Below are 19,833 nucleotides of genomic sequence, written 5' to 3'. Positions count from 1 at the left end.
TCTTGGTTATGTGGCACCAGAGACACGGCCAAGAACGAGCAAGTTCTCTATCCTCTTGGTTATGTGGGACCAGAGAGAACTCGGGAGGTGTGTCTGAGAAAATGATTTCGTAAAACAAACATCTTGCATAGTTTCTTGCAGTTTCAAAATTAAAAATATTTTCTGAGGGTAGTAAACTTACAACTGTTATGAAAGCCTATTATGGTGAAATCATTTAGGCATGGACTTCTGTTCTCCCAGTGACACTCTGTATCCCCAGTGAATACAGGTAAGCCTTTCTCCGGAGTGAAGGGAAGCTAGCGATACAGCACAGCAAAGCCCTGGGACCAGTGTGCTCCTCAGACCAGCCAAGTGAATCTGCCACAAGGAGCCGATCAAAGCTGGTCCTTCTAGGAATAGGAATGACAATAAATGTGTGCAGAAGGTTTTATTTCTACTTTCAGGTGACTTTTACATGGTGGCCCTTAGAACGTTAATAGTAGCCACTAGGTAACCACTGGGAAGTAAAATGAAGAAAATACTGTGCTGTCATCTCAAAGCAAGGCTGCTCGAGGGCCAGCTGGGAAATGGAGGCAGCAGCTCCCATCACCACCTGCACGTTACTTCCTGCGTGAAGACAGATGGTCATGCCCTGGTCACTGCCCTGGGCTGAGTGACAGCGAGGCCAAGTGGCCACCTACAGCCCCAAAGGGGACCACCCACATCGGCACTGCTGGCCTCGCCTCGGGCAACACTCGTTTTCTGACTTCAGTGAGGATAAACCTGAAGCAATCCCGCCCGTGGTACAAGTCAACGAGACGGAGCAGAACCCGCTGCATGCGGACTTCCAAAAGGAGGGGACTCAGTGGAGGACAGGCATGTGTGCAGCACCACGGATGCCACCAGAGAGAAACGCCAAGTGGCGCACCAGTCTTTAGAGAATGCTCATACAGTGCAAAACCTGTACAGTGGAACAACGCTTCTAAGCGTTAGCCTCTGTGATTTTAACGATGGAAGACAATGAGGGGCGCCAAGCTGAAAGCTAAGTAGACAAAAACTGGAAACATTTCATTTTAAAATACTTTGACTATCTGCCAAAACACCTGAACAAGGAAGCGCAGCACTTTTGTTAAGGACCCATTTATTCCACTATGTCCGACTGCTCCAACTCTCTGCTTCCCGCCCTGGGGAACCAGTTGCTAGGAGACCACAGAGCCATCTAAAACAGGTCTTCTCCACACTCTCGCTCTGAATGGGCCTATTTAGATGAAAACTGCCTGCATCTGTGTACTTGGGGTGGGGGTGGGGGCTTGGTGGCGGCCTGCTGCATTCTTAGCGGCCTGGGAGTGGCGCCAATGCATCTGCCAATCCTTCAGCCCCAAGACTCCAGGCCCTCAAATGATGACTGAGTGTTTATCAGCTGTAGGTACTGGGGACACAGAAGTAAATCAGAGTCCTTCCCTCAAGAGGAGGAAAGAAGAGTTCCAAGCATAAAGCTTTTCTAGCCATTTACTGTACCGGATATTCCGATGGACAGTGAGATGAAGAGCGGAAACGCACTCATCTGTGAACACAGACAAGCACTCCCCTGGTGCGGAACGCTGTTGGTATCTTTTACAAACCACTCTGAGCCCCGCCAGTTCCCTGATCCTGAGTTTAAGATGCTGCCTGAATGGCCTCCCTCTGGCAGCCACAGTAGATTCTCTGCTAGGAAAGTACGGGCCGGGCTTCCATTTATTCCAAAATTCCGACACTCCCCAACATGTGGCACTATGGTCCAGAATTCTCAAACGGGAGCACTAAGATGCATGAGAGAACAGTGAAGGCTCCGTGGAGTCCTACGGTACAGAGGCTGCTTAATACAAAGTTTCCAGCCTTGTTTTTTCATTTTCTTTAGAACCCTTCTCTCATATTAAAAAACAAACAAACAAACAAAAAAAAAAAACCAAACCCATTGCTGTCCAGTCGATTTTGATGCATAGTGACTCCACAGGACAGAGTAGAGCAGCCCCATAGGGTTTCCAAGGAGCAGCTGGTGGATTCGAACTGCTGACCTTTTGGTTAGCAGCCGAGCGCTTAACCACTGTGTCACCAGGGCTCCTTCTCTCATATAATAGCTACCAATATATTACAGAAGAAATGTTGTTTGGAATGAATTTTGGTAACACTCCCCTAGGTCCATGGGGTCCGAAGTGGGGTATGCACCCAGGGTGCAGAGCAAGACGGCACAGATCCCGACTGGGATGAACTTCTCCGGAGGGAAGGAGTTACATACCTAGATGTCTCCATGTGATGAGTTCATGGAGAGGGAGGGCAACACAACTGGGCTACCAAACCCCCAAACTGAGGCACACAACTCAACGAAGGGGGATCACAGAGGAATTCCAAGAGGAAGACAGACAGACATGACTGACATCTTAAAGGATGAACGAGTGGGAAATAGGGGCGTGGTCTTTCCCAACAAGGCTCCGGGCTCAATGCTCAGGGGTCTGAAAAGTGTCCTTTACGTCTTAATCACTATCTCAGGTCATATCCGAGCAACACATTCTATTGAGTGGTTACTATGTGCTAGATGCTCATTAGGATTAACTCAAGACTTGGCATCCAACACAGCCACAGATCCACCTGTCCCCCAAGGAAGTACAGTGGGGAGAAACACTGCAAGGAAGTGGATAGAGCACCCCCGGAACACCCACACACTTGGATGAGGACAGTGGGATGGACACCAGCCCAGGCCTGGGCTCAGCAGACCTGGGTTTGCATCCTGGCCCTGCTGCTCATAAGCTTGGAGAACTTGGACCAGCATTTCAACTCTCTGAGCTTTTCTTTCTTATTCTTAAAATGGACATAATTCTCGGACATGTTACCAGGAGGGACCAGTCCCTGGAGAAGCATGTCATGCTTGGTAAAGCAGAGGGTCAGTAAAAAAGAGAAAGACCCTCAATGAGATGGACTGACAACAGTGGCTGCAACAATGGGCTCAAGCACAGCAACATCTGGGAGGATACTGCAGGACCAGGCAGTGTTTCGTTCTGAAGTGAATAGGGTCACTATGAGCCAGAACTGACTCAATGGCACCAAACAAGAAGAAGAAGAAGGCTGTTAAGAAAATATCCAAGATAATGTATGTAAAGGGTATAGCACAGGACTTGGCATGCAGAAAGCACTGAATACATTATTTTAAAATGGATTTCAAAGTGAAGTGTAACAGGTGCACATATCTGAAAGGGACGTCCTGAAGAATTTTTTTTGACCCTACCATGGAACCCCACCCCAGAAGGCTCCTCCCTATTCCCACCTTCCAACTCCAGGGTAACCACTATTCTGACTTCTATCAGCATAGGTTAATCATGCCTGTTCTTCAACAGCATGTAGATGAATCACAGTATACACTCTTTTTGAGTCTGGCTTCCTCTCCTCGACATCATTTTAGTGAGAGTCATCCACGCGGTCAGACACAGCAGGAGTTCACTCTTCCTTCTTGCAGTACAGTACTCTACGGTATGAATGAACCACAGTTTATTTACCTAGTCCACTACTGATGAACCCCCAGGTTGTGTCCAGTCTGGGGCGGTGACAAATAACGCTGCTGTGAGCACGTGTGTACGTGTCTGCTGGTGGACCTGTGTACCCCTCTCTCACAGGCACACACCCAGGAGGAACAGGCTGGTGCGGGTTTAGAGTTAGTAGACACTGCTAACACATTTTCCAAAGGAATTATTCCTATTTACATCCCCAATAACAAGATATGAAATCTCCTCCTCGTCATCACTTGGTATTGTCAATCCTTCTATCAGCCATTCTGGTGGGTATCTAGCGGCTCCTTGTTGCGGGTTAAATTTGCATTTCCCTAATGACTAACGTGAGTGGGCCCTTTCTGGTCCTTACTGGCCATTTGGATTTCCTCTTATGTGAGATGCCTTGCAGGTTTTGTCCACCAAAAAAATGAAATCCTTATTTTTCCTTGTTGCTTTGCAGGAGTCATTCATATTTTATGGATGAGTCCTTTGTCAGATATATATAATGCAAATATCTTCTCAAAATCTTTCTTTTATAGTATTTTTTGGCTAGGCTTTTTGTGTCTTGATTAAGAAAACCTTCTCCTACCTCAAGATAATAACGACATGCTCCTATGACTTCTTCTAGAAGTTCTTTTATCTTTCACACTGAGGTCTAGGATTCATCTTGAATTAATGTCTGCTAGTGGGAGATAGGGGTCATGGTTCCTTTTTCTCCCATTATGGATATTCACTTGGACCAGTGCCATTCAAGAAGAGAGCACCCTTTTCCCCCTGCCCTGCAGTGGTGTCTCTGCTGTGTGTGTGTGGATCTGTTTCTGGGCTCTCCATTCTGTTTTGTGATATTATATTTAAGTTTTACCGCCAGCTCACAGTATAACCATAAATAAAAATTTACCTTTCTCTTAGGGATTAACAGCTATAACAGGATATTTGTACAAAAAACAACCTGAGAAAATATATACAGGGCACCTTATAAACATGACATTTCACATTCGCCATAATCCTGTGGGTGAAGATCTCACTTTATAGATGAAGAAGCTAAAACTCATAGAGGTGAAGTGAGTTGCTCAGAAGAAGTGACAGAACTGGAATCTGGGTCTCTCTGGCCCCACAGCAGATCTCTTGCCACTATACCACACTTCCTCAACATAGAATTACTGCAAAAAATAGTTTGGTTATTACTCCTACGAACTGTTGTACTTCTGTACGCAAGTAAGCTTTCTTTTCTTTTAAGCGAGGCCTTTAGATACATACAAAGAAAAGAAGAGAGAGAAAGAAAGAAAAAAGAAAGGGGGGAAAGCAGAAAAAGAAAAAAACACCCTGTTTAGACTCTCATTCTATCCCTTCCCACCCCCCAATAAAAACAGTATGGAAAAAAAACCACATCAAGGATAACCAATCAAAACATAGATCAAAAAAGAATGAAAGAAAAACATTTCAAATAAAGTTCAGCTGTTTCTATTTGGAAACAACAACAAAAAAATCCCACTTGCCACAATAAACTGACAAATAAGAAATTGACTCTGTGGTAGTGAAGCTGGAATTTTCCGATGGCATCTGCTACTATGTCATTACTGTGGGTGCTCCAGAAGTAAGCGGGGTGAGTGAACAGCTGGGCACAGGCTGGGCTTGTGTCCGAGAGCAGCAACAGCCCAGGGCAGGCCTTCAGAGTGAAGGTCCCCTCTGAGATGTTGCCTTTCCCCTGGAACTGGAAATCCCTGTTGGTCTCCAAGAAATGGAATAGTAACCTCCCAGCCTCGTCCCTTTGAGAGGTGAGTTTTCAGCTCCAGTGTGCTCAGATATGCCAGTCTAAAGCTCCTAACCCCTAGCAGTGCCCCGGAAAGTGGAAGTCTCTCACACAGTCCTCACCACAGACTGCCATCCCCACCCCATGCAGGGTATGTTTATGTACAAGCATATGACCAATGTATCCAGAGTGATCAGAGAATGGAAGGCTTTTTATTAACTAATATTTAACATCAGCACTGATTCCTAGTTTAAGCATATCCAAAATATCTACTGCTTTGTTAATACAAAATACTGAAATTAAATTTCAATAAAATTTTGGATGGTGTTAATTACTAGAAGACAGAAGAATGGGTTACGCCAACAAATTGGAAATAATCTAAAATAATATCTGAAATAATCTGAAACAATATCCGTGCCATACAAAGCTTACCCAATTCACTCAATTCACAAAATAATCAAAGAGCTCATGGGTTCTCTTGCGATTAGAACCCCACCCAAATAAACACACACACACGTACACACTTCACCAAGCTGCTGTCTGCTCATTTATTTGATCATTCCTTTATTCTTCCATCTATCCATTTATTAGGCGTCTATTATGTACCAGACAGAAGCATATTATATTGAGGTGAATAACAGAAAAATGTCCCTGTCCTCATGGAACTTAGTCTGCAGGGTAATTAGACATACAAGCAACCAGTATGGAATGAGAATTAGAAGCTGTGACAAGCTGAAGGAGCAGAACAGGTTCTGGAGAGGGACTGCCAGGGGAGAAACAGTCACAGGGGAAGAGACATCTGAAGTTGGACACGAGGACAACTTAGCCAGGGGAAGAGTAATTCAAGTAAAAGATCAGCACAGATGACTGCTCTGAGGGAGAAATTAGATGTATCTGAGAAACAAGAAAGAAAGTATGCCTGGGGAATGCTGAACAAGGGGGGGAACAGCAGTAGGCAAAAATGCAGCCATAGGCAGAGGAAAGATCATACGGGACGTTTTAGGACATGGTGAAAACTTTGGATCTATTCTAATGGATGGTCTTGAAAGTTTTGTAAACAGGGGTGTGTTGTGTAAGAAGGCGGGGGGTGGGGAGCCCAGACAGAGAAGGATGATCCTATTTAAATGACAACAATTTTGGTTTCAAAAGGTCACAGTGAATGGATGGGAAATCAAACGTCACCCAGACAGGGCAAGAGCAGAAACGGCATGATGGTTCAGGAAGCTACAGCTGAAGTGTGGACCAGAGCGGGTGCAGTCTGGACTGGAACGGTGACACTGGGGGCAGGGGAAAGATGGGGTTTGGGGTATATTCTGGAAGTAGAATCAACAGACTTGGTGACATTTCTGATGCGGAAGAATGAAAAAGAAAAAGCACCACAAATAACTCCCTGGTTCTTGACCTGAGGAACTAGGAGAACGGGACATATTCTCCCATTTATTGAGAAAGACGGGAGTTTTGAGGAAAGTCATGTTAACTTGACTTTGGACATGTTAAGTTTCAAATGTTAGTAAGGCATCCAAGCAAAATGTCAGTAAGGGTGTTGGGCATACAAGTCTGAGATTCAGACAAGGTTTGCCCCAAAGATGTAAGTTTGGGAGCCACAGGTGAACAAATGCTATTTGATGCCATGGGAAGATCAGAATACAGCTCTGCTGCACCACCTCCCCTGCTACCGGCCTGGGCCCAGGAACCATCCTCTGTTGCTGAATGACTGCAGTAGCCTCCCTGCAGCTCTTCCCGTCTTTCACGGGCCCAGAAGAGTATCTGGGATGTTATATATGTTCAATAAACATCGAAAGAATAAAGGAATAAACGATAAATTTGCTTGGTGAGAAAATACAGAATGAGAGGGGAGCTCCCAGGTTCTAGAACACCCAGGAGCCCTGCAACATTTAAAAGTTAGATTCAAACACTTAAAACAGACTTATACAGGACACAACTGGAGTGTGGAGTGGGATTTATTATCCACTATATGTGTGGCGTAGAAGAGGAAGCAACAAAAAAGATGAAGGAAGAATGGGAAAGACATGAAGAAAACCGAGAAGGTTCCATCATGAAAGCCAAGAAAAAAGCAGTATGTTAAGGGGGAAGTGATTATTAATTCTGTTGAATGCCACTGAGCTTTAGTAAGAAGAAAACTGAAAACTATTCATTGATTTAGGTAATACAGTGTTGTTAGGTGCCGTCAAGTCAGTTCCAACTCATAGCGATCCTATGTACAACAGAACAAAACACTGCCCAGTCTTGCGCCATCCTCACAATCACTGTTACGCTTGAGCCCATTGTTGCAGCCATTGTGTTAATCCATCTTGTAAAGGGTCTTCCTCTTTTTTTGCTGACCTTTTACCTCATCAAGCATGATGTCCTTTTCTAGGCACTGCTCCCTCCTGATAACATGTCAAAAGTATGTGAGATGAAGTCCTGCCATTCTTGCTTCCAAGGAGCACTCTGGCTGTACTTCTTCCAAGACAGACTTGTTAGCTCTTCTGGTACTCCGTGGTGTACTGAATATTCTTTGTCAACACCGTAATACAAAGGCATCAATTCTTTGGTCTTCCTTATGCATTGTCTGGTTTCCCACGTATATGGAGGGACTGAAAATACCATGGCTTGGGTCAGGCGCACCTTAGTCCTCAAAGTGACATCTTTGCTTTTAACACTTTGAAGAGTCTTTTGCAGCAGATATGCCCAATGCAATACATCATCTGATTTCTTGACTGCTGCTTCCATGGGTGTTGATTGTGGATCCAAGTAAAATCAAATCCTTGACAACTTCAATCTTTTCTGTTTATCATGATGTTGCTAACTGGTCCAGTTGTGAGGATTTTTCTTTATGCTGAGGTGTAATCCATACTGAAGGCTGCACTCCTTAATCTTCAAAAGTAAGTGCTTCAAGTTCTTTTCCCTTTCAGCAAGCAACGTTGTGTCATCTGCATATCGAGGGCTAGTCTTCCACCAATTCTGATGCCATTGTTCTTCTTAATATAGTCTACCTTCTCAGATTATTTGCTCAGCGTACAAACTGAGTAAGTATGGTGAAAGGATACAACCCCGACACACAGCTTTCTTGATTTTAAACCACGCAGCATCCCCTTGTTCTCTCTGAATGACTGCCTCTTGGGTCTGCCTCTTGGTCTACGTACAGGTTCTACATGAGCACAATTAAGTGTTCTGGAATTTCCATTCTTCAGAACGTTGTATCTATAATCTGTTATGATCCAAACAGTCAAATGCCTTTGCATAGTCAATAAAACACAGGTAAGCATCTTTCTGGTATTCTCTGCTTTCAGCTAAGATCCATTTGATATCACCAATGATATCCCTTGTTCCACATCCTCTTCTGAATCTAGCTTGAATTTCTGGCAGTTCCTTGTCGATGTACTGCTGCCACCGCTTTTGAATTATCTTCAGGACAATTTTACTTGCATGTGATATTAATGATGTTGTTATTGTTGTTGTTAGGTGCCGTTGAGTAGGTTCCGACTCATAGCGACCCTATGTACAACAGAAGGAAACACTGCCCGGTCCTTCGCCATCCTCACAATCGATATCAATGATGTTGTCAATAATTTCCGCATTCTGTTGGATCACCTTTCTTTGGAATGGGCACCTATATATGAATCTCCTCCAGTCAGCTGGCCAGGTAGGCGTCTTCTAAATTTCTTGGCATAGATGAGTGAGCGCTTCCAGTGTTGTATCCATTTGCTGAAACATCTCAATTGGTATTCATCAATTCTGAAGCCCTGTTTTTCGCCAGAGCCTTCACTGCAGCTTGGCCTTCTTGAGAATATATTACCTCCTGAAATGTTTGAACATCGACCAATTATTTTTGATACAGTAACTGTGTATATCTTCCATCTTCTCTGGATGCTTCCTGGGTCATTCAATATTTTGCCTATAGAATCATTCAAAATAGCAATTTGAGGCTTGAATTTTTTCTTCAGTTCTTTCAGCTTTAGAATTGCTGAGCGTGTTCTTCCCTTTGGTTTTCTAACTCCAGGTCTTTTGCACATTTCATTACAATACTTTACTTTGTCTTCTCAAGCTGCCCTTTGAAATCTTCTGTTCAGATCTTTAACTTCATCATTTCTTCCATTCGCTTTAGCTACTCTATGTTCAAGGGCAAGTTTCAGAGTCTCTTCTGACATCCATTTTGGTCTTTTCTTTCGTGTCCTTTTAATGACCTTTTGCTTTCTTCATGTACGATGTCCTTGATGCCATTCCACAACTCGTTTGGTCTTCTGCCATTAGTGTTCAACGCATCAAATCTATTCTTTAGACAGTCTCCAAATTCAGGAGGGATATACTCAAGGTTGTATTTTGACTCGTGGGCTTGTTTTAATTTTATACAACTTAAAATTGCATTATGAGCAACTGATGGTCTGTTCTGCAGTCAGCCCCTGGCCCTGTTCTGACTGCTGATATTGAGCTATTCTATCATCTCTTTCTAAAGATGCAGTCGATTTCTGTGTTTTCCATCAGGTAAGGTCCATGTGTACAGTCACTATGTTGTTGATAAAAGGTAATTGGAATGAATAAGTCGTTGGTCTTGTAAAATTCTATCGTGGGATCTCCAGCATTGTTTCTATCACTAAGGCCATATTTTCCAGCTATAGATCCTTCTTCCTTGTTTTCCACTTTCACTTGCCAATCAATAGTGATAATCAATGCGCCCTGACTGCATGTTTAATCAATTTCAGACCACAGACGCTGGTAAAAATCTTCAATTTCTTCATCTTTGGAATTAGTGGTTGGTGTATAAATTTGAATAATAGTCATACTAACCGGTACTCCTTATAGGCATATGGACATTGTCCTATCACTGACAGCGTTGTGCTTCAGGATAGATCCTGAAATGTACTTTTTGATGATGAGAGCAACACCATTCCTCTTCAATATTTCATTCCCGGCATAGTAGACCATATGATTGTCTGATTCAAAATGGCCAATATCAGTCCATTTCAGCTCACTAATGCCTAGGATATCGATCTTTATGTGTTCCATTTCATTTCTGACGACTTCAATTTTCGTAGATTCATACTTCATACTTTCCATGTTCTGATTATTAATGGATGTTTGCAGTTGTTTTCCTCTCATTCTGAGTGGTGCCACAACAACAAATGAAGGTCCCGAAAGCTTTACTCCATTCAAGTCAATAAGCAAACGAAGAAGCTTATGAACATATTGATTTATCTCCACTCCCTTTGAAGCCCCACTAAAATGACAGTAAAAGAACTTTTTAAAAAGGTACAAATATACAAGGACAAAAAAGAATTTCAGAAGCCAAAAGGCAGACAGATAAGAAGTAACAGACAGGGTTGCAGGCTCACAGTTGGGTAGGGGCTCTAACAACTACCTTGGCAAACTGTCATGGATTGAATTATGTCCCCCAGTAATGTGTCAACTTGGCTAGGCTGTGATTCCTAGTATTGTGTGATTGTCCACCATTTTGTAATCTGATGAGATTTTCCTATGTGTTGTAAATCCGACCTCTATGATGTTAATGAGGCAGGATTACTTGTAGTATGTTAATGACCAGTACTCAAGGTACAAGATTATATAGTGTCTTAAATCAATCCCTTTTGAGATATAAAAGAAAGAAGGGAGCAGAGAGACATGGGGGCCTCAGACCACCAAGTAAGTAGCACCAGAAGCAAAGTGTGTCCTTTGGACCCAGGGTTCCTGCACTGAGAAGCTCCTAGTAAGACTGATGACAAAGACGTTCCCCCAGAGCCGACAGAGGCAGAAAGCCTTCCGCTGGAGCTGGCACCCTGAATTCAGACTTCTAGCCTCCTAGACTGTGAGAAAGAAAATTTTTCTTTGTTAAAGCCATCCACTAGAGGTATTTCTGTTGAGACAGCACTAGATAACTAAGACACAAATTCAAGAAAGTTGATCCTAAGTCAGCAGTGAAAAAAACAGAGAAGCAATTCAATTTGCCCCGCTGAATCCTCCCAAAACTCGAGTACTGGTGACCACGTATACTTCTTTAAAGGGAGGTGAAGGTGAAACTTGAAATAGAAAGGTGGTTTGTAAATTTATTTAAAAAATGGATATCTCAGCTCCCCTCCACTACCTCAACAGAAGATTTGGAGATTTACTAATTCAATGAAGAGGGTAAAACAGAGACTATCTGGCACAAAGGACATCAAGTATAGGTGAAGGTGGGGATACTATGCTGAAAATAGTGGAATTTGGTGAAAGTGTATATATGAAAATGTTGAGATCCTACAGCCATCCCAGCAAAATGCTGGCACCAAGCATATACTCTCCATAGAGATTAGAAAAAATGCAGGCAAAAGAAAAACATTTTGAAATAAATACAGACAGTTCCCTACCAGTGGACTCATATTAAAGGAAATTCTAAAAGAAGGACTTCAAGAAGAAGGAAAATGATCCCAGATAGATGGACAAATACATGTAAGAAATAAAAGTCAGTAAAAGTGGTATATACGTAGATAGGTCTAAACAAAACCTTAACTATACAGAACAACAATAACAATGTATCATGGGGTTTTAAAAATAAAATTAAAATACACAACAACAAGAACATACAAGCTGGGGGCACTAAATGGTCCTCGTATTATCTGGGAAGAGGGGTAAAGGATTGAGAAACATGACTTTGCTTAGTTAATGAAGCACACTGTAATTTCTTAGGGAACTAGTAACAGAATAGAACATGAATACATAACTCTTAAACTAGAAAAGAACAAAAACTGGGTTAGTAAAAATAATCCCAAAGAAAGCAAGAGAGAGAAAGAAAATAAAATAGGAAGAAGAAATAGAGAAACTTAAGCATAAATTTATCATAATTACATTAAATGTAAATGAGCTAAATGCTAGAGCTTAAAGGCAAAGATTGGCCCAGTGGATTAAGAGAAAAACTATATGCTGTTTACAAAGATACACCTGGTACAGAAAGGTTGAGAATAAATGAAGTGAAAAGATTATAATAGGTAAATATCAACTGAAAATAAAAAGAAACCAAAAAACCCTTGGGTAGCTACATTAACATTAGGCGAAAAAGACTTTAAGGCAAAAGGCATTTTTAGAGCTAAAAAAGGGTCACTTCATAATGATAACAGGAACATTTCTCAGGACCCGTTATGCACCTTTTTGCATCTAATAGCACTGCCTCAAAACACACAAAGGAAAAATTTATATAACTGAGAGAATAAGACAAATCCACAATCACAGTGTGGTATTTTAAAACACCTCTCTTCGCAATTCATAAATAAAAATAAACAAAATATCAATAAAAACATAAAAAAGTTTTAAACACTGCCATTTGTAAACTTAACCTAAACTTAAACCTAACGTACATATATAAAATACTGTGTGTTTTACAGGAGAATATACATGTTTTTCAAATATATATAGAACATTTGCAGAAACTGACCATACACTGGGTCATAAAGCAAGTCTCAATAAATTTCACAGGATAAAAGACATACAGTATATGTTCTCCAATCATAATGCATCTATACTAGAAGTCAATCTCCAAAAGATAACTAGAAAATTTCTATTTGTTTAGAAATTAAGAAATTAATCAGAAAAGAAATCATAATATAAATTAGAAAATATTTTTAAATTAATGGTAACAAAAATAATACACAGAAAAATCCGTGTGATGACGCTAAAGAAGTACAAAGAACAAAAGCTGAAAATTTATTAGCCTAAATATACCATGTACGTAGGTTAGAAGACTCAATATTGTTAAGATGTTAATTCTCATCAAATTGATTTGAGTAATGCAATTTCAGCAAACAATCCGATATGGGGGCATTTTAAATCATTTTTATTGATGGTGATCTCCTGTTTGTGTGAGCCGGTACATGTGTGAGCACATGAGGATGACTGTTTAGAATTTCACTACCTGATTCTAAAATTTTTATGTAGAAATACAGATCACCAAAAATAGTCATAATACTTTTAAAACTTTTTAAAAAATACTTTCAAAAATAGTAATAATGCTTTTAAAGAAGAGGAGAAACAAATTGAAAAGACTTACTTGACTGATATCAATGACTACCACAGTCATTAATACTATGGTATTGGCACAAGAACAGACAAAGAGAACAACAGAAAAGAAAACAGAGTCCAAAAACAGACCCACACACATAAGGATACTTGATTTATGACAATGGTGACACTACAATAGACAAAGCATGTTCTTTTCAATAATTAGTGCTGGGACAATTGTGTATCCATATGGAAAAAAAAAAAAGACCCCTATTCACGCCACACCCAAAAATCAACTCCAAGTAAATTACAGACTTAAATTAAAAGGGAAAATTATAAAGGATTCAGAAGATAATATAGATTATCATCATGACTTTGCTGTTGTTAGGTGCCGTTGAGTTGGTTCCAACTCACAGCAACCCTATGCACAACAGAATGAAACATCCTCACAATTGTTGTTATGCTTGAGCCCATTGCTGCCACTGTGTCAATCCATCTCATTAAGGGTCTTCCTCTTTTTCACCGACCCTCTACTTTACCAAGCATGATGTCCTTCTCCAGGGACTGATCCCTCCTGATAACATGTCCAAAGTACGTGAGAAGTAATCTCGTCATCCTTGCTTCTAAGGAGCATTTTGGTTGTACTACTTCCAAGACAGATTTGTTCGTTCTTTTGGCAGTCCATGGTATATTTATTCAATATTCTTCACCAACACCACAATTCAAAGGCGTCAGTTCTTCTTCGGTCTTCCTTATTCATTGTCCAGCTTTCGCATGCATATGAGGTGACTGAAAACACCATGGCTTGGTCAGGTGTACCTTAGTCCTCAAGGTGATATCTTTGCTTTTCAACACTTAAAAGAGGTCTTTTGCAGTAGATGTGCCCAATGCAATGTGTCTTTTTATTTCTTGACTGATGCTTCCATGGGTGTTGATTGTGGATCCAAGTAAAATGAAATCCTTGACAACCTCAACCTTTTCTCCGTTTATCATGATGTTGCTTACTGGTCCAGCTGTGAGGATTTTTGTTTTATGTTGAGGTGTAATCCATATTGAAGGCTGTGATCTTTGATCCTCATCAGTAAGTGCTTCAAGTCCTCTTCACTTTCAGCAAGCAAGCCTGTGTCATCTGCATAATGCAGATTGTTAATGAGTCTTATTCCTCCAATCCTGAATGTACTTCTTCATACAGTCCAGCTTCTTGGATTATTTACTCAGCATACAGACTGAGTAGACATGGTGAAAGGATACAACCCTGACGCACACCTTCCCTGACTCTAAACCATGCAGTATCTCCTTCTTCTGTTCAAATGACTGCCTCTTGATCCATGTACAGATCCCTCATGAGCATAATTAAGTGTTCTGGAATTCCTATTCTTCACAATGTTATCCGTAATTTGTTATGATCCGCACAGTCGAATGCCTTAGCATAGTCAATAAAACACAGGTAAACATCTTTCTGGTATTCTCTGCTTTCAGCCAGGATCCATCTGACATCAGCTATGATATCACTGGTTCCACGTCCTCTTCTAAATCCAGCTTGAATTTCCAGGAGTTCCCTCTTGATACACCGTGCAGCCGCTTTTGAATGACCTTCAGTAGAATTTTGCTATTAATGATATTGTTTGATAATTTCCACATTTGGCTGGATCACCTTTCTTGGGAAAAGGCATAAATACGGATCTCTTCCAGTTGGTTGGCCAAGCAGGGTAGCTGTCTTCCAAATTACCTGGCACAGACAAGTGAGCACTTCCAGCACTGTATCCATTTGTTGAAATATCTCAGCTGATATTCTGTCCTTTCCCGGAGCCTTGTTTTTTGCCAGTGCCTTCAGTGCAGCATGACTTCTTCCTTCCGTACCATCGGTTCTTGATCATACGTTACCTCCTGAAATGGTTGAACATCAACCAATTCTTTTTGGTATAGTGACTCTGTGTATTCCTTCCATCTTCTTTTGATGCTTCCCTTGTCGTTTAATATTTTCCCCGTAGAATCCTTCGGAATCGCAACTCGAAGCTTGAATTTTTTCTTCAGTTCTTTAAGCGTGAGAAATGCTTAGCATGTTCTTCCCTTTTGGTTTTCTATCTCCAGCTCTTTGCACATGTCATTATAACAATTTAGTTTGTCTTCTCAAGCCGCCCTTTGAAATCTTCTGTTCACCTTTTTTACTTCATTATTTCTTCCTTTTGCTTTAGCTACTCAACGTTCAAGGGCAAGTTTCAGAGTCTCTTCTGACATCCATTTAGATCTTTTCTTTCTCTCCTGTCTTTTTAACGACCTCTTGCTTTCTTCACCTATGATGTCCTTGATGTCATTCCACAACTTGTCTGGTCTTCGATCATTAGTGTTCAATGTGTCAAATCTATTCTTGAGATGGTCTCTAAATTCAGATAGGATATACTCAAGGTCATACTTCAGCTCTCATCAACTTGTTCTAATTTTCTTCAGTTTCATTTTGAACTTGCACATGAGTAATTGATAGTCTGATCTGCAGTCGGCCCCTGACCTTGTTCTGACTAACAATATTGAGCTTTTCCATGGTCTCTTTCCATAGATGTACTCGATTTGATCTCTGTGTATTCCAACTGGCAAGGTCCATGATAGTCACTGTTTATGTTGGTGAAAAAAGGTATCTGCAATGAAGTCACTGGTCTTGCAAAATTCTATCATGCCATTTCTGGCATTGTTTCTATCACCAAGGCCGTATTTTCCAACTACTGATCCTTCTTGTTTCTAACTTTTGCATTCCAATCACCAGTAATTACAAGTGCATCCTGACTGCGTGTTTGATCAATTTCAGACTGCAGAAGTTGGTAAAAATCTTCAGTTTATTACTCTTTGGCCTCAGCAGTTGGTGCGTAAGTTTGAATAACAGTCATATTAACTGGTCTTCCTTGTAGGGGTATGGATATCATCCTATCACTGACAACATTATACTTCAGGATAGATCTTGAAATGTTCTTTTCGACAATGAATGCAACACCATTTCTCTTCAAGTTGTCATTCCTGGCATAGTAGACCATATGACTGTCTGATTCAAAATGGCCAATACCAGTCCATTTCAGCTTACTAATGCCTAGGATATCTATCTTTATGCATTCCATTTCATTTCTGACGATTTCCAATTTTCCTAGATTCATACTTCCTACATTCCACGTTCTGATTATTAATGGATGTTTGCAGCTGTTTCTTCTCATTTTGAGTCGTGCCACATCAGTAAATGAAGGTCCCGAAAGCTTGACTCCATCCATGTCATTAAGGTCGACTCTACTTTGAGGAGGCAGCTCTTCCCCAATCGTCTTCTGAGTGCCTTCCAACCTGAGGGGCTCATCTTCCGGTACTATATCAGACAAAGTTCCGCTGCTATTCATAAAGTTTTCAGTGGCTAATTCTTTTCAGAAGTAGAACGTCAGGTCCTTCTTCCTAGCCTGTCTTAGTATGGAAGCTCAGCTGAAACTTGTCCGCCATGGGTGACCCTGTTGGTATTTGAATACCAGTGGCATTGCTTCCAGCATCATAGCAACACGCAAGCCCCCACAGTACAACAAACTGACAGACGCGTGGGGGATCAGGACTTTAGGGTAGGGAAATATTTCTTACACAAGACACACACACACACACACACAAATCATAAAGGAAAAGTGATAACTGACTAAATTCTGTTAATCAAAACAAACTATAAAGAAAATAAGATAAGCCACAGAACTGGCTAAATTAAATTCTGTTAATCAAGAGAAACTGTAAGGAAAATAAGCCATAGAATGGGAGAAAGAAAATATCAGCAATACATGTGTAACTGATGAACTTATATCCAGAATACATAAAGATCAATTACAAATAAACAAGAAAAAGACAGATAACCCGTTGGAAAAATAGGCAAAAGATTTGCTCAAGCACACTGTACATGTATACACACACACACACACACACACACACACACAATCCACATGGCAAATAAACATTTTAGAAGATGTTCTGCCTCATTAATATGCAGGCAATAGTAAATCACATATTATTTGGATAAATAAAAGCAACTACTAGAAGAAATCATTAAGAGACTGAACTGAAGTGTTTGGAGGGTGGGGCCTGAGACATCTTTCCCCCATTAAATGTCTTTCAGCATTAAAAAAACATAAACTGTATTTGTGAAGACTGCAGAAATAACAAATGCTGTTACCTATATACTTACAGGTATATTCACCACACACCCCCCCCCCACACCCCAACCCCATATATATGTATTATTTTGATGAATAATATAACAAGAAAAATATATAAGGAAAAAGAAAAGTCAATGGAGGTGAGGAGGTAAAGTCAGAGTAATTAGAAAATTCTTTGGAAAATCTGGCTGTGAGCAGGAGCTGGAGCAGAGAAACAGGCCAGCATGGACAGAGCATCAGCTTGATGTTCTCTACGGTACAGGGTAAATTTTGTAATGTGTATTATGTCCCTATTTCCTTTGGTTACTAGGAAGATGGCGTGTGACCCCGCAATGTTTCATTCTATTATACATAAGGTTGCTTTGAGTAGGAGTCGACTCAACGGCAACTAACAACAAGAATAAGTAGGAACCCCAGGTTTTACATTATGGCTCACGTCTAAGAATTGTATCACTGAGCTAGAATTCGTCCTCATTTCTTACCACGTAACCATCACTTTCCCTTTGCTCTTGATATTTCAGTACATATCTCATATCTTACTACACCTATTTTATACGTCTTTAAAATCTAAGCTTTAGTACAGAAAATGCCAAAAATGACTGAATACACAGAATTCTAAACATACTTGTTATGATATTTTATCTTTTCTTGATGATTCAGAGTAGATTCTGGGGTCTTGCAATATTTCATTATATTATCATAAAAACCAGCTACCTGTATAAATTTTTTAAATCTATAATTCTGTATAATTTCTCTGCTGCACGAATATGTTAGTGTCATTTCTCTGTATGTGCTCCATCCCCTCCCAGTGCCTCATACAGAGGCAGGACAGGAAAGTGGCTAAGGATCAGGCAGACACAAGTTTAAATTCTGGTTCTGACCCTCTGGACAATCACTGGCCTCTCAGCTTATTTCCTCATCTATAAAATGGCGATGACAATAGTAATATCAAGGAGTCCTGGTGGTGCAATGGTTAAGTGCTTTGCTGCTAACCAAAAGGTTGGCAGTTCAAACCCACTCCACAGCTCTACAGGAGAAAGAGCTGGAGATATGCTCCCATAAAGATTACAGTCTAGGAAACTATATGGGGCAGTGGTACTCTGTCACATGGGGCTGCTATGTCAGAAAATCAACTCGATGACACCCAACAAGATAACATGTGCAAACACATGGTAAGGACTGAATAAATTGTTTCACGAAGGAAGAAGTGAATGAATGGATGGATTATCTGGGAAGGAAGATACGAAAATCAAAGACTGTAAGCGAATTGTACGCAGCATATCTGTAGATCTACAATGCACTTGTGTACTCGCCTTTTTATTTCCTGGTCTTTGTTAAAAGCCAAAGACTAGTGATGAAAACCTCTTCATCAGAAGGGCAAATCAGGGAACATAAAAGTAAAAGTGCGGGTAAATTTATTTTTTCATAATAAATCACCTTTTTTATCAGAAAATACAACATATGCAACTGCATTTGAACACTCTGTTACTGTTTTCCTGTGATTGCGGTAAAAGCTTTCTTCTTTTCTCTTCCTTTTTTTTTAGGGGAGTATTTCACAAACTATAACAAGCATGGCCTGTAGTACCTGATGAGAATGCAATGCAGTGAACCAACTTTTTTTACCCTGAGAGGCTCGTTCATCTTTCCTTGACTGATCTTATAAGCTGCTGTGCTCTTTAAAAGAGTTTTTTTTCTATTATTAATCAGACAAATGACACGAATAAGTGTTTCTCAATATACTTACTTTGAAACACATAATTTTCATCAGTTCCTCTTCTCTTCTTGACAGAAGCCACAGTGATGAGTACTTACTTCAAAAATGCCTCTCCTCCCCATTCTCCTGTCCTAGGCTGGGGTCCTCACTGCCTCCACAGGGTTACACCCCAAAGTCCTCACAATGGCCCGATTCACCCCTCCCCAATGCCATCAGCACAAGGTCACACAGTGACCAGAGCCTGGTTCTCATCAGGGAGGTTCCTGACATTGAACAGTGGGCGATCTCTCAAACCTACCAGGCGGTGCCTGGTCCCTGGTCTCATCACTGTACCAGATCCGCTTGTTTCAGGGAGTCAACCTGATCAAGTGGGAGGAAGCACGCAAGTTCTTGGAGGACACCCACCAGCAAGGGTGGCCAGCCCAGATAAGGTCAAGAGCCAGAATTCCCAGCTTCAGCAGCAGAGGGTCGCAACACACAATCTCTCAGAAACGAGACCTTGGCGCCACTGCAATGCTCCTCCCTATTGCTGGGGAGTAAGATGGCCCTCACCTTTCTATGTGGCCATGGAGTTCTTCCAAGCACTGGATCCTCAATCTCTATAGTAAAAAAACATAAAACTCTTCCCATTTACCCCAGGGTCCACAGCCACAGTTTGGAAAGGTGACATGGTGACATGCAGCCCTGGGACCATGGATTAGCTGTCTCTGCCCTAGAGTTTTAAGGCACGCCTTAGTAGCATGCTGG

The 19,833-nt window shown here is 41.1% G+C and overlaps 1 protein-coding gene across 1 annotated transcript in view; it reads right to left on the bottom strand.

Moving 5' to 3' along the window:
- The window catches only part of ATXN10 (ataxin 10), a 207,959-nt gene that overhangs the window by 21,427 nt on the left and 166,699 nt on the right, over nt 1–19,833 (bottom strand). The window lies entirely within an intron of this gene.

This window comes from Trichechus manatus, unplaced genomic scaffold, assembly GCF_000243295.1.
Source record: "Trichechus manatus latirostris isolate Lorelei unplaced genomic scaffold, TriManLat1.0 scaffold00069, whole genome shotgun sequence".
Taxonomy (NCBI): Eukaryota; Metazoa; Chordata; class Mammalia; order Sirenia; family Trichechidae; genus Trichechus; species Trichechus manatus.
The sequence above is the reverse complement of the archived record's forward strand: the minus strand, read 5'-3'. Positions and strand labels throughout refer to the sequence as shown.